This window comes from Haliotis asinina, chromosome 5 (assembly GCF_037392515.1).
Source record: "Haliotis asinina isolate JCU_RB_2024 chromosome 5, JCU_Hal_asi_v2, whole genome shotgun sequence".
NCBI classification, from domain to species: domain Eukaryota; kingdom Metazoa; phylum Mollusca; class Gastropoda; order Lepetellida; family Haliotidae; genus Haliotis; species Haliotis asinina.
Window position 1 is genome coordinate 33,905,891 of NC_090284.1, and position 24,498 is coordinate 33,930,388.

The window sequence follows — 24,498 nt, forward strand, 5'->3', positions numbered from 1 at the left end:
GGCCAACTCTTCAAATATTAACCTAAACAGACTCAAAAGGATTTAAAAGTTGCTCGCCTTATCTCTTGGTCACCCATGTCGAACCACATCACACCCATCCTCCATGACCTCCCCTGGCTCCCGGTAAAACAACGGATCCAATTTAAACTTCTTTGGTATTCCAATACTACACTCAAACACCATCACAGTACCTCTGGGACTTACTTCCATTGCCCCGTCCCAGCAGATTCCTTCGGTTTGAATCAACACATCTGTTTACTGTGAAGAAACGTTAAACTCTCCAGTTACGGGAAGAAATCATTCGCTTGCTCGGAGGCCACTGTATGAAACAATCTTCCCCTTTATGTCAGCCAATACCAAACCTGTTTTTCCTTCAAAACAATTTATCAAAACCCATCTTTTCCGCCAAGCTTTCTTCTGATTAACCCGTCATTGTTCTTTGAGCATAACATCCGAGTGTGGAAAAAGCGCACGACAAATTCACAATGCAATGCAATATCCATCAAATACAATTATCGGTTGTATACAACCACATTACAAACCAACAGGTAATACAAGCATACCCATGACAAACATTGACGTACAGATGAATTTCGATTTAAGCATAAAAGTAAATCAAATAAAGTGAAATTAAGAATTAAATAAATCGTTTTTGTCGGTTTTGTATTTCAAGGAGTAAGCCCAGCAGGTGGAACAGTGAAACAAATGAACGCGCGGTAGGTGTTAAGAGTCAACTTAAACCAACCCTACTTGTTCTCGGTGTTTCATTTAATGTGCATACCCCATATATAATAACAAAATAATACCATGATGTACTAAAACTACACCAGGGCGCTAAAATGGCCTTAACCCACCTATATGCTGATAGAAAGCATTTAACATTATTTCAGAACCAATCTCCCCAAAGTCGATACACTTCTGCCATCTCAACAATCTTGTCAAGAAGCCTTCCTTTCGAGGTGTAGAAAGTAAAACAACCTAGAAACCTTCCTTTGGTGGTGTAGAAAGTAAAACAACCTAGAAACCCTCCCCCGGTGGTGTAGAAAGTAAAACAACCTAGAAACCTTCCTTTGGTGGTGTAGAAAGTAAATCATCAGTTTGCAAAAAGGCTTGACAGATAGATAGTGGACAACACAATTTTCTATGACGTTTGCCATGATAGCGTCAAGTTGTTTCCAAAAAGATTATCACTATCGCCATTACGTCCAGAACGTTTGGCTACACTCTTTGTCCGAGACTGGTTGATCGAGAGTGGAAGTATGTCATTACCAATGCGGGCTAGGATACACAGGTGATTATTTTTGTGATACTCACACATGTGCTTTTCAGTGATTCTCGACGTTGATTGGTCACCTAAGCAGAGAAGAAATATGATTGAAACATAATCTCATCATAATAGTGTTACGGTTAAGAATTTGCCGTGACAAACGATGTAAGAAACAAACCACCTGTGAACCAGCAAAACAACAAAGACAAGTCTAAAATACTCATATATTATATTGTATTCATGCGGAATGTAACACGGCGAGCGGTCTGACAGCAGTTACAGGGGTTGACAGATGTAGAAAGATATTACTCCAATAATGTGTCCCCGTCTCAACACGGCAACTAACCGATTACCCGAAAGTTTGGGCACATATGACCTTCGCAGTCTAAGTAAACATATCCTCAGTACTTTTCGTTACACTCCACCACTGAGTCTAACAAAACCTTATGGGAGGTCGCGTCAGGTAACCTTTAAGATTGACCAATCACAACACAGCTTACCAAATCGCGAAAGTGCACATTCGGACATTCCTTATGAACTTTTCATCCTGAAAAGGTTCGTACCCGAACGATTCCGAATGTTATTTAGCGTACGATTGCTTCCGGGTGATGCACACGGCGCAAGTACAGCCATGACAACAGTGAGTAAACAGTCGCTGAAAGTAGTGTTTTTGACAATATTCAAGGATGTTATCTTGCGGAAAGATTAGCTAATGGTAACCATGTCATCGGACACCCCAAAGCGTATATACCACAGGTCAAATAACTGTGTTATATGCGGATTTTGTTTGTGGAGAGATCTGTGTAGGTGACCTGAATATTTTGAAAGTGACTCCGATCGTTAAAAATAACAGCGGTTGTCTGATTGGTTAAATCCATTTAACCGTCTCGCATTTGATTGGACTGTCATTGGCTGCTCAAAGGTTACCTGACGCGACTTTCTACTAGGTTTTGTTAGACTTAGAGGTGGAGTGTAACGAAATACACTGAGACGGAGTTTACTTAGACTGACGAACTTCGCCAACACCGTAGAAATCTCTAGCAGTCTCCCGGAAGTAACCAAGGGCAAATAATTTCCGGAAAGCCTGCTACCGAAATCTTAAAAATGCTGACGACCTATTGCATGAAATGTGATCCATCATAATTATTATTCAAAACACTAAACGTTGTAACCCAGTAATAATTATTACTTAATTAACAAAATATACAGAAAATACACACTCGTAACAATAGTGACATAGAACTAATCCTGCAGTGGCGTCTCGTCATAATAGTGACACAGAAGTAAACCTGCGCGTCATAATAGTGATGTCTCGACATAATGGTGACATAGAAGTAAACCGACACGTTGTAATAGTGACATAGCAGTGGACCGTCTCGACATAATGGTGACATAGAAGTAAACCGTCTTGTCATAATGGTGACATAGCAGTTGACCGTCTCGACATAATGGTGACATAGAAGTAAACCGTCTTGTCATAATAGTGACATAGCAGTTGACCGTCTCGACATAATGGTGACATAGAAGTAAACCGTCTTGTCATAATAGTGACATAGCAGTTGACCGTCTCGACATAATGGTGACATAGAAGTAAACCGGCATATCATTATAGTGACATAGAAGTAAACCTGCACGTAATAACAGCGATATCTCGTCATAATGGTCACATAGAAGTAAACTGTCTCATCCTTATGGTGACATAGAAGTAAACCGTAAGTATACAGAAAATACAAACTCGTAACAATAGTGACATAGAACTAATCATGCACGTCATAATAGTGGCGTCTCGTCATAACAGTGACACAGAAGTAGATGTCTCGTCATAATGGTGACATAGCAGTGAACCGTCTCGTCACAATAGTGACATAGAAGTAAACCATCTCGTCATAATAATGACATAGAAGAAAACCGGCACGTCATAACAGTGATGTCTCGTGATAATGTGGAAGTGGTAGTGGTAGTGGTAGTGGTAGTGGTAGTGGTAGTGGTAGTGGTAGTGGTAGTGGTAGTAGTAGTAGTAGTAGTAGTAGTAGGTTTGTTCGTTTGGTTTATGTTGGTTTATGATGTCAGTCTGTAAATAATCGGGTCTGACACGAATTGAGTTGTAAAACAGCCGCCCTCTTGCAATATTCTGGGGTAATGATTTACATTGATGATGATATGAGATTTCCTTCTGTGTGGTGGATAAAGGGGGAACCACTTTCCAATTGTTTTGTTTATGCAAGTCTCGCCATAAAGTGCTGCAAACGTCTGTAAATGCCAGTTGTTTTATCAGCGCAATACCTGCAAACACACAAGTGTTGGCCATCTGCAGTTCTTAGAAGTATGTCTGGCGCCACATATGCGCATGTGTCTGGTTAGTGATCCTTGTCACTTATTCAAATCTGACGTAGCCGATCTCACAAGGAGATGCTGAGTGCGAACCGCCCAGTAGAAGGTCAGTGGTCCTACTGGGCTCCGACAAAGGTAGGCGGTATATACCAGGACCCAACATGTACCACCATCATATCTGAAATGGGACATGGGTTGCTGACGAGCAAGTCATACTGACCCCGCTGTGTGTCAAGATATAGTTAAAATGTGTTCCCTCAACCTACTGACAATGGGTTCCACATGCTGGCTTTGTTCTAAATAATATGTCCCATCCGGACGTGTGACGTCATGGCCATAACCGCCCAATATAGCTAACGTGTTCTTGGAAGAATAGGTCAATGTGTTGTTAGCATATAGGTCAAATTCCAGTCTGCCTCTCGCTTCATGCGTTTTCCTCTTCCCAACCCTACCTGTAAAACAATAGCCCTAAATGTAGCAAGTCTAAATTTCTGGCCCTTTTTCAATTTATATGTGTACATATTTTTCAGAGACTAACCTTTTATCTAGATTAAACCGTATCTCAATTAGATGGTAATAATATCTTAGCGATCACGAATGAGCTATCCTTTGGGGGGTTCGAGGGGGTGACATGGAGTGATACTGCATGGTGAATAACCCCGGCTATCCTGTATCATGGATGGTTATTGTGACATACATACATTATCATCGTTAGTTGTATATCCATCATCACATCATCCCACCATGGTCACGTGACTATTACGACTAACAGCGGAAACCTATCTCAGTCCGTGGGAATGGGCATACGGTGTCATGTTGTGTTGGGTAACCAGATGTGCATGGATTGATGCAGCAGGTCTGTAAACCCCGCAGCTTGTTTCCGGAACATCTGACATCGGGATTGAGAGTGCAGCAAAGCAGCTGTTTGATCAGAGAGACGCTAAGGTTATATAATTACGCCTGTCTAGTCAGTAAATTTAAAACCCAGGATAGATTTGACAAAGACCAAGCTAACAATTGTGTAATTCGATTCACACTTTATGGTAAGTCATACTGTCATTAGTAATCCCATCCATCGTTTCGTTTGCCTTTATCAATCCCCTACACACGTTATGCAGGCGTAGTGCGAATGACCTCGGGTAGTTACCCAGATATATGCCTTGATTTGTCAGAAGTATACACCACTTTAGATAAGCAAGACATACAACACGTGCACTGTTAACGTTTCAGTTAAAAAACACGAATCTAGTAAGAACACGTAACAAAATAAGTACTCGAGACTAATTTTGGTCAGGGCCGCAGGTAGGGCAGCTGCCCCCAACCCCTAGAAATCTTTCAGAGATTATTTCTGAGTACATCTTGAAGTATTCATATAACGCTCGTTTGAGAGTCATATAGATATCCTCACCGTAGCTCTGATATCCACACCTCAGTTAACGACGAAAAGATTGCGAGCAGCCCACCAGAATACTACACCTGATTACATATGACTAAAACAACCTTTGGTAACCATTAAAGAGGTTGCATTCAATCCACATGACTCCAAAAATCATGATAGACAAATTAAAGAATGACGTAGAAAGCAATGACTACACAATACATAGACATCGATTAGTAAAATAAAAGGTGAAAATTATTATATTAACTGTTGGTCTTGTTATATTTTGGAACTATGAATCGATGTTATTCTCTCATCCATGTGATCAAATAGATCACATGTCTTGGATCTTGACCTGTCATCAGGGTGCATATCTGTTCCATCTATCAGGAACTGTCCCAAAACTGACTTGGTTTCTCAGTAGCAGGGTTATTAGAAAGGCCAAATTTTCAAAAACAGATAAAAGTGTATAATGGAGTCAAAGTCCTTTTTGATATTCCCTTGGAGCTGTAAATATGTTAATTTCATGTTTTATCATAAATAAAGTATACTTTGTGTCTGACGTACCTTGTTTAGGTACAATGTGTAAACTAACTGACTGAATAATATTGAACAAACCTGAAGATATCGTGCGCATGATGTAATTATTCCCACATGTTGTCAAACACATCAGGGTTAGGTTGCCGGACTTGTATATGTTCAGTGTTGTATGTCATTAACATTCTGGGTTTTCAGTTTTCAATCCACGTTAGTTTTTCAATGCAAGTTGTTCTTGACTCAGACTTGTTCATTCCCGGGAACTCAAAGAAACTGAGTGACCTCAGTCACGACCTTTATATCCAGAGGACCGAAAACAAGTTTCACAAGTACTGCGTGTCGCATGCGCTGCTCCGTATTTATCAGTGTCATTTTCCGGTTACATGATCTTTTTTCCTTTGCCACTTGCAAACACTGCACCAAGCTTACAAGCTGTTAGAAGTACACACGTCTTTAAGAAATGAAAAGACGCTACAGCGCTGTAGCTGAACGTGTACTACAGCTGTGTGTGCGTGAGATAACAACTACTAGTTACAGTGGGATACAGCACTGTGCAGTATCATATCAGCGTGGTATGAAGGTTTACATGACACGCATATGTATTGGCTCTGGCCTTTCAGTCCAAGATATACTTAAACCACGGACATTTTAAGACCTGTTTTACATGTACTTATATAAAACTTAGCGTACATCCCATTTCCTTTTGTAATACCACCCCTTTCAGACTGATCTATTTACCAGTGAGAAACAGACACGAGACAAAGAGTTTTCTGTGCAGACTCTGAGCTAGGCGGCTCATCTATGCCAACAGTCAGGACATAACTCTGTCGGGAAAGTCAAGGGTAGTTTAATTTTTCCCCTACAGCGTAGCCCTAGCTCCTTGCAATACTGAACATGAAATATGCAATGAAGCACGTCTATATTTCCCTAGGTTCAAGGATCTTCCGTCACACGGGGGCTCATTTTCAATTTAAATGGGCTTATTTGTTGATAACAAAATGATATATATTCAGAGACATTTGTCTATGTCAAGCAAACAAATAAGTACTAATAAGAATATTTAAAATGACCATCTGAGCCAGCTGAGGAAGCTGAACAGACTAACTCTAATGTTAACTACATACATAAATACCTGTGGTCACAGTCAGCACAAGTTATCAGGTCAAACAATAGACCGCACTAAATAATAAATAATATGGCCAGTTTTAAATACTGGATGGGTGTACATCTAAAATAGTTTAAATCCTTAAAGCACTTTTGTTTTGTACCATCCAAAGTATAGTGGCTTAATTAAACACTTTATGTGAACAAGCCAGAAGATTTGAACGGCACGCTGAGAACATGCTGTTTATGGGTCTTTATGGGTCTCTCAGTTCCAGTGTCATTTTTGTTTCTCTTCCGCCAATCACATTCTTATCCACAAGAGAAATAAAACAAGCAATTAACACTCTATTTCCACGGGAACCTACACTTTCACCGGGGCCCCTTTTCATGTTAAGTTAGTTTAGTGTTTCCACGGAAATTATGTTAAGCCTAGGAGCCAGGCATTTGCCGTTGTTTGTGCGAGTGAAGTGGGGAACAACTCCTGAATACATTTAAGGTAGTATATTTGACGAACTAGGCCAAAACACGGCAGACTAGGTCGTTTTGAAGCAAACATTACACTCTGACAACATACACATACACCGCTACTCAGCAAGCGAAATACTGGTGTTAGAAAAGATTGGTGTGTGCATGACATGGCAAATGAAAATATTTCGGTAAACATTTGCTTTTCTTAGAATTAGTCCACTTATATTGCCGTTTTAATCACCATGACGATTAGTATGCTGTAGCTGAAGGTGTCCTACAGGCGTGTATCCCAGGTATGTAGACAACCACCTTCAACTATTGTATATATCCTATACTTCATTATCAGTGAGTGAGTGAGTGAGTACGTTTAGTTTTAGTCGTCACTCAGCAATATGTCAGCTATAGGACGGCTGTCTGTAAATAATTGAGTTTCGACTTCAGCATATATAGCCATGGAGGACCTACCAGTGGATATATTACATACATGTAAACGAGCATCTTGTTACATGTCTTGGTGTTTGAGTACTTAGCTCTTATATATTTCAGTGTTTCAAATTCTCCCAGTTGCCACTGCACAGACCCGAACTTCCTGTTTTCTTCCTCGACTCCATCCTCAGCACATTCCTGGGAGCTGTGTCACTCCCATCGCCACGTCCAAACGATTCAAAACATAAACGAACCCGTGCCACTTCGAATCAAGCAGAATTAAATATCTAACAGCTGTTTATTCACGAAGTAGAGTTCATAGACTTAGCGTTTACTTCCCTTCAGACGCAGGAGCCGATCGAGTTCATTCAGCAATGTCAGCCTGATTTACATTTTGTCCAAGTAAAGTATGTGGTTTTCGCAGAACGTTGCCCTTTGAAAAACCCAATGTGATTGTATCTTATGATAGTGACCACCCTCCTGTCCTCTGCTGATGCGAACCAGTTGGTTAGGGAGGCTCACGTTAAATTGTGCACAGAGAAAGGTTGATATATATTTCTACCAAAGCATGCATCTTTATGATCTATTAGTTTTCTTGCACACGCATGTATCCGTCAAATATGGTATACCAGCCAGTTGTTCGTAGGCGTCGCGTAGCACGTTGATAAACACGTACAAGACGTCAGTCGGAGGGATTAATGTCATAAAGACTTCAGTTATGCACTACACTGGGCGCTGGGGGAAGCCTTGCATCTAAACGGTTCGATTCCCCAACAACATAAGCCATTTTACGGTGTCCACTGCCGCGATATTGACACCTCATGTAGACTGAGCAGCAGGTTGTCATTGACATAGCACCCTTAACCACACTGACATTAACAAATTATGGTGGAGCACACTGTCATTGGTATGTCTCTAATATATATGTAGCACACCGTCGCTGATGTGTCTCTCATGCAGCACACTTTCACTGACGTGTGTCTCTCATGTAACACACTGTCATTAATGTGTCTCTCGTGTAGCACACTGTCAGCAATGTATGTTTCTCATGTAACCCACTGCCACTAATGTGTGTCTCTCATGCAGCACACTTTCACTGACGTGTATCTCTCATGTAACGAACGCTTACTGATGTGTCTCACATACAGCACACGTCACTGACGCGTGTTTCTCATGTAGCACACTGTGATTAATGTGTCTCACGTGTAGCACACTGTCAGCAATGTGTGTCTCTCATGTGTGTGTGTGTGTGGAATGTCCTTCCTTGGCTTATATCTGTGTGAGGAATTGCCTTCCTTGGGATATATGTGTGTGTGGAATGCCCTTCCTTGGGATATAAGAGTGTGAGGAAAGCCCTTCCTTCAGACGTATGTGTGTGAGGAATGCCCTTCCTTGGTTTATCTGTGTGAGAGGAATGTCCTTCCTTGGGACAAAAGTGTGTGAGGAATGCCCTTCCTAGGGATATATGTGTGAGAGGAATGCACTTCCTTGGCTTATATTTGTGTGAGGAATGCCCTTCCTTGGCTTATATGTGTGTGAGGAATGTCCTTCTTTGGGATGTATGTGTGAGAGGTATGAGCTTCCCTGACTTATATGTGTGTGACGAAAGCCCTTACTTGGTTTATATGTGTGAGAGGAACATCCTTCCTTGGGATATATGTGTTTGGGGAATGCCCTTAATTGAGATTTTTGTGTGGGAGGAATGTCCTTCCTTGGCTTATATGTGTGTAAGCAATGCCATTTTTGGGATATGTGTTTATAAGGAATGCCCTTACATGGGATATATGTGTGTGAGGAATCAGATTTCTTGCGATATATGTGTGAGGAATGCCCTTCCTTTGAATATATGTGTGTGTGTGTGTGTGTGAGGAATGCCCTTCCTTGGGATATATGTGTGAGAGGAATGTCCTTTCTTGGCTTATATATGCATGAGGAATGCCCCTCCTTGGGAAATATGTGTGTGAGGAATCAGATTTCTTGCGATATATGTGTGTGTGTGGAATGCACTTCCTTGGGATATATGTCTGAGAAGAATCCCTTCTTTGGGATATATGTGTGAGGGGAATGTCCTTTCTTGGGATGTATGTGTGTGGGGAATGACCTTCCTTGGGATACGTGTTAGTGAGAAATGCACTTCCTAGGGATATATGTGTGAGACGAATTTCCTTCTTGCGATAAATGTGTGTAAGGAATGCCCTTCTTTGGGATATATGTGTGTCAGGAATGCACTTCCTAGGAATATATATGTGTGGGGGAAATGTCCTTGCTTGGGATATATGTGTGATGAATGCCCTTCCTTGGAATATATGTGTGTGGGAAATTCCCTTTTTTGGAATATGTGTTTGTAAGAAATGCACTTCCTAGGGATATATGTGTGAGGCGAATGCCCTTCCTTGGCTTATATGTGTGTGATGTCTGAGGAATGCACTTCCTTAGGACATGTGTGTAGGGGGACTGCCCTTCCTTGGGATATAGGCGTGTGAGTGATGCCATTCATTGGGATATATATGTGTGTGTGGAATGCCCTTCCTTAGGATATGTGCTTGTGAGAAATGCACTTGCAAGGGATATATGTGTTTGAGGAATGCACTTCATTTTTGATATATGTGTGTGAGGAATGCCGTTCTTTGAGATATATGTGTGTCAGGAATGCCCTTCTTTGGGATATGTGTTTGTGAGGAATGCCCTTCAGTGAGATATCTGTGTGTAAGCAATGCCCTTTTTTGGATATGTGTTTATAAGGAATGCCCTTACTTGGGATATATGTGTGTGAGGAAGCAGCTTTCTTGGGATATATGTGTGTGAGGAATGAACTTTCCTTGGAATATGTGTGTGTGTGTGTGTGTGTGTGTGTGTGTGTGTGTGTGTGTGTGTGTGTGTGTGTGTGTGTGTGTGTGTGTGTGTGTGTGTGTGTGTGTGTGTGTGTGTGTGTGTGTGTGTAATGCCCTTCCTTTGGCATATATGTATGAGAGGAATGTAGTTCTTTGGGATGTATATGTGTGAGTGGAATGTCCTTCCTTGGCTTATATGTTCATGAGGTATGCCCTTCCTTGGGATATATGTGTGTCAGGAATGGTTTTATACTTTCATGTATGTGTGTGTGTGTGGAATGCCCTTCTTTGGGATATATGTGTGTGTGGAATGATCTTCCTACGGATATATGTGTGAGTCAGGAATGCCCTTCCTTCGGATATATGTGTGTAAGGAATGCACTTCCTAGCAATATATCTGGGTGAGGAATGCACTTCTTTGGGATATATGTATGTGGAGAGTGCCCTTCCTTGGGATATATATGAGTGGGAAATGCCCTTCCTTGGAATATATGTGTGTGTGTGTGGAATGCCCATCCCTAGGATATGTGTTTGTAAGGAATGCCCATCCCTGGGATATGTGTTTGTGAGGAGTGCCCTTTCTTGGGATATGTGTTTGTGAGATATGCACTTCCTAGGGATATATGTGTGAGAGGAAGGTCCTTCTTGGGATATACGTGTGTGAGGAATGAACTTCCTTGGCTTATGTGTGTGTGATAGATGCCGTTCCTTGGGATATATGTGTGTGAGGAATTTACGTCCTTGGGATATATGTGTGTGAGGAATTTCCGTCCTTGGGATATATCTGTGTGGGGAATGCCCTTCTTTGAGATATGTGTTTGTGAGAAATGCACTTCCTACGGATATATCTGTTTGTGAGACGAATGCCCTTCCTTGGCTTATATGTGTGTGATAAATACCGTTCCTTGGGATATATGAGTGTGAGGAATACGCTTTCTTGGGATATCTGTGTGAGAGGAATGTCCTTCCTTGGCTTATATCTGTGTGAGGAATGCACTTCCTTGGAAACATGTGTCTGGCTGGACTACCCTTCCTTGGGATATATGTGTGTGAGTGATGCCATTCATTGGGATATATGTGTGTGTGGAATTAACTTCCTAGGGATATGTGCATGTGAGAAACGCACTTCCTAGGGATATATCTGTTTGAGGAATGCCCTTCCTTTTTTATATATCTCTGTGAGGAATGCCGTTTTTTGAGATATATGTGTGTGAGGAATGCTCTTCTTTGGGATATCTGTTTGAGAGGAATGCCCTTTAATGAAATATCTGTGTGAGACGAATGTCCTTAATTGGCTTATCTGTGTGCAAGCACTGCCATTTTTTGGGATATGTGTTTATAAGGAATGCCCTTCATTGGGATATATGTGTGTGAGGAAGCAGCTTTCCTGGGATATATTTGTGTGAGGAATGCCCTTCTTTGGAACATATGTGTGTGTGTCTATCTGTCAAATGCGCTTCCTTGGGATATATCTATGTGAGGAATGTATTTCTTTGCGATATATCTGTATGAGGAATGCCCTTCATTGGAATATATGTGTGAGAGGAATGTCCTTTCTTGGCTTATATATGCATGAGGAATGACCTTCCTTGAGAGATATGTGTGTCAGGAATGGTCTTATTCTTTTGATATATATGTGTGTGTGGAATGCCCTCCCCTGGGATGTATGTCTGCGAGGAATGCACTTCTTTGAGATATAAGTGTTTGAGGAATGCCCTTAATATTGATATATGTGTAAGAGGAATGTCCTCTCTTGGAATATATGTGTGTCAGGAATGTAATTCCTTCGGATATATGCGTCTGAGGAATGCACTTCCTAGGGATATGTGTGTGTATGTGAGGAATGTAGTTCTTTGCTGATATGTGTGTGAGTAATGTCCTTCTTTGGGATATATGTGTGAGAGGAATGTCCTTCCTTGGGATATATGTGTATGATCAATGAACTTAGTGGGATATATGAGTGTGAAGAATCTCCTTGTTTGTGATACATGTGTGTGAGGAGTGCCCATCCACGAGATATATGTGTGTGAGGAATGCATTTCCTAGGGATCTATGTGTGTGAGGAATGCACTTCCTTTTGATATAAGTGTGAAGGGAATGCCCTTCCTTGAGACATATGTGTGTCGGGAATGCCCTTCCATCGGATATCTGTGTGTGAGGAAGGTCCTTCCTTGGGATGTCTGTGAGTGAGGAATGTCCCTCCTGGGGATATATGTGCGAGAGGAATGCACTTAATAGTGATATATGTGAGTGAGGAATGCACTTCCTTAGGATGTAAAAGTGTGGGGAATGCCCTTCCTTGGAATATACATGTGTGTGTGGAATGCCCTTCCTTGGGATGTGTGTTTGTGGGGAATGCCCTTCTTTTGTGTGTGAGGAATCAGCTTTCTTGGGATATATGTGTGAGCAATGCCCTTCTTTAGAATATATGTGTGTGTTTGTGTGGAATGCCCTTCCTTGGGATATATGTACGTGAGGAATATAGTTCTGTGGGATGTATATGTGTGAGGAATGCCCTAAATTGGGATATGTGTGTGAGAGGAATGTCCTTCCTCCGCTTGTATGTGCATGATTAATCCCCTTTCTTGGGATATACGTGTGTCAGGAATGGCCTTCTTTTTTGTATATGTCTGTGTGGAATGCCCTTCCAAGGAATATATGTCTTTGAGGAATACCCTTCTTTGGGATATATATGTGTGAGGAATGTCCTTCCTTGGGATATATGTGTGTGAGGAATGCACTTCTTTGAGATATATGTGTGTCTGGAATTCGATTCCTTGGGATGTAGGTGTGTGTGGAATGTCGTTCTTGGAATATATGTGTGTGGGGAATGCCCTTCCTAGGGATATATATGTGTGTGTGGAATGGCCTTTCTTGGGATGTTTATTTGTAGGGAATGCCCTCCTTTGGATGTCCGTTTGTGAGGAACGCCCTTCTTTGGGATATATATGTGTGTGTGGAATACCCTTTCTTAGGATATGTGCTTGTAAGGAATGCCCTTCCTTGGGATATATGTGTGTGTTGAATTCCCTTCCTTGTGATATATGTGTGTGTGTGGAATGTCCATCCTTAGGATATGTGTTCGTAAGGAATGCCCTTCTTTGGAATATGTGTTTGTGAGGAATGCATTTCTTTGGGATATATGTCTGTGAGAAATGAACTTCCTTGGCTTATGTTTGTGAGGAATGTCTTTCCATCGGACATATGTGTGTGAGGAATGCACTTCATACGTATATATATGAGTGAGGAATGCACTTCCTTGGGATATAAGTGTGTGGAGAATGCCCTTCTTTGAGATATATGTGTGTCTGGAATTCGATTCCTTGGGATGTAGGTGTGTGTGGAATGTCGTTCTTGGAATATATGTGTGTGGGGAATGCCCTTCCTAGGGATATATATGTGTGTGTGGAATGGCCTTTCTTGGGATGTTTATTTGTAGGGAATGCCCTCCTTTGGATGTCCGTTTGTGAGGAACGCCCTTCTTTGGGATATATATATGTGTGTGTGTGTGTGGAATGCCCTTCCTTGGGATATATCTGTGTGTGTGGAATGCCCATCCATAGGATAGGTGTTTGAAAGGAATGCCTTTCCTTTGGATATGTGTTTGTGAAAAGTGCCCTTCCTTGGGATATGTGTTTGTGAGAATTGCAGTTGCTATGGATATATGCGTGAGAGGAATGCATTTCTATGGGATATATTTGTGTCAGGAATGAATTTCCTTGGCTTATGTGTGTGAGAGGTATGTCTTTCCTTGGGATATATGTGTGTGAGGAATTTCCTTCCTTGATATATATGTGTGAGGGGAATGCCCTTCCTAGGAATTTACGTGTGTGAGGAATGAGTTTCTTTGGGATATCTGTGTGAGACCAATGCCTTTCCTTGGCTTATATGTGTGTGAGGAAAGTACCTCTTTGGGATATATGTGTGAGGAATGCCCTTCCTTGGGATATGTTTTTGTTAGGGATCCCATTCACTTGGATATATGTGTGAGAAGAATGCCTTTCCTTGGGATATGTGTTTGTGAGAAATGCACTTCCTAGTGATATATGTGTGTGAGGAATGCCCTCCTTGGAATATATGTGTGTGTTGAATGTCCTCCTTTCGGATGTGCGTGTGTGAGGAATGTCCTCGTTTAGGATATGTGTTTGTGAGGAATGCCCTTCCTTTGGATATATATGTGTTTGGAATGCCCTTCCTTGGGATATATGTGTGTGGGGAATGCCCTTCCTTCGAAAATGTGTTTGTGAGAAATACAAATCCTAGGGATATCATTATGTGTGAAAGGAAGGTCCTTATTTGGGATATACGTGTGTGAGGAATGCCCTTCCTTGACTTATATGTGTGAGGAATGCACTTCCTTGGTGTGTATGTGTGTGAAGAATACCCTTTCTTGGGATATGTGTATGAGAGTAATGCCGTTATTTGACTTATATGTGTTTGATAAATGTCCTTCCTTGGCTTATGTGTGTATGAGGAGTGCATTTCCTTTGGGTATAAGTGTGAGAGGAATGCCTTTCATAGGCTTATGTATGTGAGAGGAATATCCTTTCTTGGGATATGTACGGGAGAGGGGGCAATTTCCTTTCTTGGGATGTATGTGTTTCAGGAATGCCAATCCTTGGGATACATGCGTGTGTCTAATGCAATTCCTTGGGATATGTCTTTGTGAGGAATACCGTTCCTTGGGATGTGTTTGTGAGGAATTACCTTCGTTGAGATGTATGTGTGTGAGGAATGAACTTCTTTGGGATATATGTGTGTCGGGAATTCCCTTCCTTGGGATATATGTGTGTTAGGAATACCCTTCCTTACGATATTTGTGTGTGAGGAATGCCCTTCCTTGGGATATGTGTTTGTGGGGGATGCCCTTCCTTCGCATATGTGTTTGTTAGGAATGCCCTTCCTTGGGATATATGTGTGTGGGGAATGCCCTTCCTTCGAAAATGTGTTTGTGAGAAATACAAATCCTAGGGATATCATTATGTGTGAAAGGAAGGTCCTTATTTGGGATATACGTGTGTGAGGAATGCCCTTCCTTGACTTATATGTGTGAGGAATGCACTTCCTTGGTGTGTATGTGTGTGAAGAATACCCTTTCTTGGGATATGTGTATGAGAGTAATGCCGTTATTTGACTTATATGTGTTTGATAAATGTCCTTCCTTGGCTTATGTGTGTATGAGGAGTGCATTTCCTTTGGGTATAAGTGTGAGAGGAATGCCTTTCATAGGCTTATGTATGTGAGAGGAATATCCTTTCTTGGGATATGTACGGGAGAGGGGGCAATTTCCTTTCTTGGGATGTATGTGTTTCAGGAATGCCAATCCTTGGGATACATGCGTGTGTCTAATGCAATTCCTTGGGATATGTCTTTGTGAGGAATACCGTTCCTTGGGATGTGTTTGTGAGGAATTACCTTCGTTGAGATGTATGTGTGTGAGGAATGAACTTCTTTGGGATATATGTGTGTCGGGAATTCCCTTCCTTGGGATATATGTGTGTTAGGAATACCTTTCCTTACGATATTTGTGTGTGAGGAATGCCCTTCCTTGGGATATGTGTTTGTGGGGGATGCCCTTCCTTCGCATATGTGTTTGTTAGGAATGTCCTTCCATGGGACAAATGTGTGTGAGGAATGCACTTTGTATTGATTTATGTGTGAAAGCAATGTCCGTCCTTGGCTTATGCTTGGCTTATGTGTCTGTGAGGAATGCCTTTGTTTATATTTGTGTGTGAGGACTGCCCTTCCATCGGATATATGTGTGTGGGGAATGAACTTCCTAGGGATATATGTATGTGAGGAAGTCTATTCCTTTACTTATATGTGTATGAGGAATGAGCTTCCTTGACTTATATGTGTGTTAGGAATGTCCTTTTGGGGATATATGTGTATGAGGACTACCCATCTATCGGATATATGTGTGTGAGCAATGCACTTTATAGGGATATATGTGTGTGAGGAATGCACTTCCTTCTTATATAATTGTGTGGGGAATGCCCTTCTTTCGGATATATGTGTGTCGTTAAAGCCCTTCCTTCGGATATGTGTGTGTGTGTGAGATGCACTTCCTAGGAATATATGTGTGAGAGGAATTTAGTTTTTTGGTATATATGTGTGTGAAGAATGCCCTTCCTTGGAATATATTTGTGAGGAATGCCCTTCCTTGGAATAGATGTGTGTGGCGAATGCCCTTCCCTGGTATATATGTGTGTGGGAAATGCCCATCTGTGTTTGAAAGAAATGCACTTCCTTGGGATATATGTGGGAGGAGAATGCCCTTCCTTGTCTTATATGTGTGTGATAAATTCCCTTCCTTGGAATATATGTCTTTGAGGGATATCCTTTCTTGGGATATCTGTGTGAGAAGAATGTCCTTCCTTGGCTTCTATCCGTGTGAGGAATGCACTTCCTTATGATGTGTGAGGGTGTTGAATGACCTTCCTTGGGATATATGTGTGTGAGGATGAGAATGTCCTTCCTTGGCTTCTATCCGTGTGAGGAATGCACTTCCTTATGATGTGTGAGGGTGTTGAATGACCTTCCTTGGGATATATGTGTGTGAGGAATGCCATTCATTGGGATATATGTGTGTGTGGAATGCCCCTCCCTGGGATATGTGTTTGTGAGAAATGCACTTGCTAGGGATATATGTGTGTGAGGAATGCCCTTCTTTTTTGATATATGCGTGTGAGAAATGCCCCTCTTTGAGATATATGTGTTTGTGAGCAACGACCTTCCTTGGGATATATGTTTGTGAGGAATGCCCTTCCTATGAATATATGTGTGTTTGTGGAATGCTCTTCCTTGGGATATGTGTTTCTGATTAATACCCTTAATTCGGATTTGCGTTTGTGAGAAATGCCCTTCTTTGGGATATATGTGTGTCAGCAATGCCCTTTCTAGGGTTATATATATGTGTGAGGAATGCCTTTCCTTGGGATATATGTGTTTGTGGGGAATTCCGTTCCTAGGGATATATGTGTGAGGAATGCACTTCCTTGGAATATATGTGTGTGGGGAATAAACTTTCTTGGGAAGTATGTGTGTGGGGAATGCCCTTCCGAGAGATATATGTGTGAGGAATGTCCTGCCTTTTGATATATGTGTCTGGGGAATGCCATTGCTAGGAATATGTGTGTGTGTGGAATACCCTTCCTTTCTGATATGTGTTTGTGGGGAATGTCCTTCCTCCGGATATGCGTTTGTGAGGAACCCCCTTCTTTGGGATGTATGTGTGCGAGGAATGCATTTCCTAGGGATATATGTGTGTGTGAGGAATGCACTTTCTTCTGATATATGTGTGTGAGGAATGCCGTTCCTTCGTATATGTGTGTGTGACGAATGCTCTTAATTTTGATGTATGTGTGTGGGTAATGCGACTCCTTGGGAAATATGTGTGTGTGTGGAATGCCCTTCCTTAGCATGTGTGTTTGTGAGGAATGCCCTTCCTTGGAATATGTGTTTGTGAGAAATGGGCTTCATAGGGATATATGTGTGAGAGGAAGGTCCTTTTTTATATATGTGTGTGAGGAATGCCCTTCTGTGACATATATGTGTGTGACAAATGCCCTTCCTTGGCATATATGTGTGTGAGGAATGCCCTTCTTTGGGATATATGTGTGTGATCAATGCCTTTCCTTGTGATATATGTGTGTGTCAGGAACTCACTTCCTAGAGATATATGTGTGAAGAATGCACTTCTTTGGGATATATGTGTGAGGGAAATGCCCTTGCTTGGGATATATGTGTGTGAGGAATGCCCTCCCTAGAGGTGTATGTGTGAGGAATGTCCTTCCTTGGGAGGTATGTGTGTGGGGAATTCCTTTCCTATCGATATATGTGTTTGTGTGGAATGCCCTTCCTTTCTGATATGCGTTTGTGAGGAATGCCCTTGTTTGGGATATATGTGTGTGAGGAATGCCCTTCCTTCGGTTTTATGTGTGTGTGAGGAATGCCCTTGCTAGAGATATATGTGTCAGGAATGTCCTTCCTTGTCATATAGGTGTAAGAGGAATGCCCTTCCTTGGCTTATGTGTGTGTGAGGAATGCACTTCCTAGAGATATTGGTGTGAGAGGAATACCCTTCCTCGACTCAAATGTGTTAGAATAATGTCCTGAATTGGGTTTTATGTGTTTGATTAATTTCCTTCTTTCAGATATATGTGTGAGAGAACTGCCGTTTATTATCTTGCATGTGTGTGAGGAATGCCATTCTTTGGGATATGTGTTTGTGAGGAATGCACTTCCTAGCGATATATGTGTTAGGAATTCACTTTGTTTGGATATATCAGTGGTCGGAATGTCAATCCTTGGGATATATGTGTGGGGGGAAATGCCCTTCTTTTTGATATGTGTTTGTGAGTAATCCACTTTCTAGGGATGTGTGTGAGGAGTGCCCTTGTGTTTTGATATATGTGTGTGAGGAATGCCCTTCTTTGGGATATGTGTTTGTGAGAAGCCCTTCCTTGGCTTGTGTGTGTGTGAGGAATGCCCTTCCTTTTCTTTTATGTGTGTGAGGAATGCACTTCCTTGGGATAAATGTGTGAGAGGAATGCCCTTCCTTGACTTATATGTGTGTGAGATGACTGCCCTTCCTTGGCTTATGTGTGTGTGCGGAATCCACTTTCTAGAGATATAGGTGTGAGTGGAATGCACCTACTTTGCTTATATGTGTGAGATAAATGTCCTTCCTTGGAATATATAGGTGTGGGTAGTGTCCTTCCTATTGATATATGTGTGTGACGAATGGCGGGGTTTTTTTATATCTGTGTGAGAGGAATGCCCTTCCTTGGCTTATATCGGTGTGATTACTGCACTTCCTTCGGATATGTGTGTGGGGAATCTCCTTCCTTGGGATATATGTGTGTGAGGAATGCCATTGATTGGGATAAATGTGTGGGAAAAATGTCCTTTGTTGAGATATATGCATGTGAGGAATGCCCTTCCTTGAGATATATGTGTGTGGGAAATGCCCTTCTTGGAATATGTGTTGGTGGGGAATGCCCTTCTTTGGAATATGTGTTTGTGAGGAATTCGCTTCCTTGAGATACTAGTATGTGTTTGTGAGAAATGAACTTCCTAGGGATATATGTGTGTGAGGAATGCCCTTCTCTTTCGATATATATGTGTGAGGAATGTTATTCTTTGACTTATATGTGTGTGAGGAATCCCCTTCCTAGGGATATATATGTGTGTGAGGAATGCCCTTGTTTGGGATATATGTTTGTGAGGATTGCCCTTCCTTGGTATATATGTGTGTGTGGAATGCTCTTGCTTGGGATATGTGTGTGTTAGGAATGCCCTTCCTCTTCTTATATGTGTGTGAGAAGTGTATTTCCTAGGGATATATGTGTGTGAGGAATCCCCTTTCTTGGTATATATATGTGTGTGAGGGATGCCCTTGTTTGGGATATGTGTTTGTGCTTAATGCCCTTCCTTGGGATATATGTGTGTGTGGAATGCCCTTCCTTGGGATATATGTGTGTGTGGAATTTCGAATGCTCTTCTTTGGGATATGTGTTTGTTAGGAATGTCCTTCCTTGGGATATATGTGTAAGATCAATGTCATTCCTTGGTCTGCAACCAGACCTTAAAGGACCACTAAACTCAATTTTTGGTACTCTTTTTATCACTGCATATGAAAGACTTTTGACTAGTCATAAACGAAATACCATTTTTAAAAAAAACACACACTTGTGGTTAATTAATACCAAGCGCTTAAAAGTTGCTAAAAAGCCGTCTGCTTCTCTCTCGCCCGCAAACGAAACCACAGACAGGTTACGTAACTCTGTCGCCAGAGCCCTACGGTGACGTCATAGAAGGAACGATTTCCAACTAAATGTATAGAAAATGTGTAGGAAGCTCGTCATGTTGCTGATTTCTCGCCGTCACCAAAGACATGCAGAATTGTTGTGTTGCCGTCAATTGTTATTTCGGGTCGGGTGATGGTGTCACTATGCACAGATTTCCACCAGACTCCGTAGTTTATGCTTAAATTGGTTGTTAGTGTCTGCGAAATGATCTTTGTGGAAGCCTGTGGTATATACTAAATCGGATAGTTCGCCCCCTACCACGCTTCCAGGAAAGAAAATGGAGTTCACGTTTCATCGAGTTCATAAAATCAAGACTGCTTACTACACATTGTTGACCAAAAGGATTTTGCATGGATATAACGCTTTCTTCCTCGGAAACGAGGTTCTGGTTGAAGTGACTGTCACAATATTATCGTAAGTAATATTATATTGACCCCTTATATTGACCGATTCCAAGAGTGAAATTGTTGTGTTATAAGCAATGTCATGTAAAATCCCAATGTCCATAAATAAAATACATATTTTACTACTAGTAGAAAGTAATTTTGATTTTGTAAGTGGGTGAAAACAAACTTAAATAGCATTCATCCTCAGACAGGGCGCCACCATTTTTGAAAATCGTGAAGTCACGGGCTAAACTCCTTTAGAATTATTGAGATTATGATTTGTTCTCATCAAGATAGAAAATCAAAACTACTTTTTACTGGTAGTTAAATATGCATTTGAATCATGGCCAAAAGGATTTTGCACGACACAACTTTTAACATAAGGACTTCTTCCAAGGAAGCAAGGTGGGGGTCGAAGTGACATTTATATTCCAAGCAATGTTACATTGACCTCCACCTCACTTTCAAGAGTGAAATTGTTATGTTATAAGAATGTCATGGAAAATCCTATTGTCCACCAATAAAATACATATTTTACTACCAGTAGAAAGTAATTGTCCTTTTGTAAGTCGGTGAAAACAAACCTAAATAGCATTCATCCTCAGACAAGGCGCCGCCATTTCTGAAAATCGTGAAGTCAAATCCATTTGAATTAATGAGATTATGTATGGTTTGTTCTCATCAAGTTAGAAACTCAAAACTACATAAATATGTATTTGAATCATTACCAAAAGGAGTTTGCATGACACAACCTGTAACATAACCTGAGCGAGGTCAGGATCGAAGTGAAAATACTTCGCGATAAATTTCTTCACTTGCTAAATTTACTTGGTTTGTAACGTTCACTCACCAGTATGTAGACACTTGTCAATATACGTCTTTTTACTTGGTCTCATAATCCTAATTACTTTGTAATCATACTTCTATGCATTTTGAAACGTAATAAAAAAGAAGCGATCTGTGAATGTATAAGAGGAATGTAATATGTAGACATTTCATAGTTTTCCTATATGAATCATAATTCGCACGCACGCCCTAGTGTATGTCGTCTGCATCATTACACTTAACGACGAAAACAATGATTCTGTTGAAAGCTACGACAACTTATTAAAAACAAAAATTCAAATATTAAAATTATAGGAGCAATGTCAGACTATTACCTTCTTCGAGGAATGTATCCATCAATATCAATTCAATTCAATGCTTTATTGTTTTCAAGGCCATATGACCCATAATACATCGTTACATGTTTTACACATTAATTGCTAACATGCGTATCAAAGATAGTCTCCTCTTATGCGAAACACATTATATAGATATTTTCCCAACTTAAACAAGTGGTCACAATCAGTAGAAATCAATAATGATTTTAAATTATCAGTATTTTTGCCATGAGTGGAAATGTATGGAACATCCTTACGAAAATCTTTGTACAAAGGATAATGACATATAATATGACATTCATCTTCGGTAACTTCACAAAGAGAGCACATAAAATCATTATCTTGATAATCGCTTAAGCCTTTTCTAATACGCTGTATGCCTTATCGATTAAAACAGCATCTAAATAGGAGAAGCGCTTTTCTATATTTAATATTTTTAACATTGTATATGTACAATTCTGGAGAAAATGAATGTTTTATTAAGGAATAAAATTGTAATGACGCTTTATCAGATTGTTCAGAATGCCAGTCTTGCCTGGCACAGTCAAACACTCTTTCTTTAAAGCATTTGAAAACATATCACTATCCCCTACCCCTTGTTGCATCCACACATGGCCAAACCCGTAAGTAGATAATAGTTGCATTATATTAGTTGCCCAATTAGACCGTTTTCTATTACAGGATTGTTTCATCATAAGGTACGATTGGTGAGGATATCTACACTGGCCCAAAAAAGAAACGCATAGGTGAAAATCCAATGATGATTTATTAACTTAAATTGCACAAAAAGTAATGGAACTTGAGCAATGATAATTCACACGGGTATTAACAAATGTGTGTCAAGACATATACAATCATTCACAGTGGTATTAAGCGTCTCTATTTTCCATGGCATAGTGAGAAAGTCAGTATCTGGTGTGACCACCACGGGCATCAATCACTGCTCTGCATCGCCTGGGCATTGACTGTATAAGACGTCGTATCCGCCTCTGTGGGATTCTTCTCCACTCATCTCGCAACGCATTCACCAACTGTAGACGTGTCTGTGGCTGCGGCTGTCGACGTCGTAATCGTTTACCCAATTGGTCCCATAAATGTTCAATTGGGTTCAAATCCGGCGATTTTGAGGGCCATGGAAGAACTGTAATGTTGTTGTTGGCAAGGAAATCCGTGGTAATGCGTGCTGTGTGCGGTCTTGCATTGTCGTGCTGGAAAATTTCCCTTCTAGCGTCAATTGTAGGAACAACATGACGGTTCAGAATTTCATCCCGGTAGCGTACAGCATTGAGATTCCCTTGCACATGCACCAACTGTGTCCTGCCGTTCATAGATATGCCTCCCCACATCATTACACCTCCACCACCGTGTCTGTTGACCTCACGAACGCACTGTCGAGCATATCTCTCATTTCGACGTCTGTAAACACGCATCCTTCCATCATGTCTGTACAGCAGAAAACGTGACTCATCGCTGAACCAGATCCTCCTCCAATTCAAGAGGTTCCATGCCCGAACGTTCCTGCACCACTGAAGACGTGCACGACGGTGATGGGGATGCAGAACAGGTCCTGCATGAGGTCGCATAGGTCGAATTCCATGCTCTCTTAGGCGATTCCTGATGGTTTGTGGAGAGACTCTACGCAGCCCAGGAACGTGATCAGCGGTATACGTAGCAGTGACGGCCCGATTACGCAGATGAAGCACCCGGATGTAGCGGTCTTGTGCTGGAGTTGTCACCCTTGGTCTCCCACTCCTTGGACGGTCTCTGGTCAAGTTGTGTTGCGTGTATCGTTGCCAGAGACGGGAAATCGTGCTCTGCCTCACATTCAGACGTCTGGCAACTGATGACTGACTTTCCCCAGCTTCCAGACGTCCAATGGCTCTATTTCTCTTTTCTTCATTTAACCTTGGCATTTTTCGCGTCACATAGAAAGAAATTCGAAGAATGAATCGCAACAGGACCTGTCCCCTTTTATAGCCATCATAATCAAGATTGAGATCCTGCATTTGCACGTGCATAATGCTTTCAGATTTTCCCACGTGCAGATTATACAAAGCGTTTGCAAGGTGCTGTGGTGTGGCGAATAATCACCAGAGGTTGTGTTTGTTTGTCTGTTTTGGTTGTATTGACTATAAAAACACTTAATATTTACATTAATTGTCATTCCATTCCATATTTTCCGAAAAAAATCTACTTTAAAAATGAGATTTCAGCTATGCGTTTCTTTTTTGGGTCAGTGTATATGACGGCATGGGGATTAATTTCAACCAATATCTAATACAATTCTTATCTGAGTTCAATGGATATCTCCCACATTCGCCATACAGAGCAACATTTGAAAATGAATTACTAACATTTAATAAATATCTACAAAATGATCGGTGAACAGTTTCTAATTCCTTCATTTCCTTGAATCCCCATATTTCGCTACCATACATTAAAATCGGTACAATTTTCGCATCTAACATCTTAAAGGCGTCTGTAATATCTATATTAAACTTGCGAATAAGACATTTCAAAGGGAATAAGGCTTTGTTTGCTTGTTGCGATAAAACGGTACAGGCTCTTGTCCATACAAGCTTAGGGGTCATCATAATGCCTAAATACTTGTATGCATTAACAATTTCTATTTGTTCTTTATTATAAGTCCACTTTTCATATCGTGATAATGGTCCCCCGTTTCTGAAGACAATCACTTTTGTTTTGTCGATATTGATCTCCATGCCCCATTTCAAACAATAATTATGTAGGAAATCTAGTTGTTTTTGCAACTTCAGCAACTAACACTAGATCAT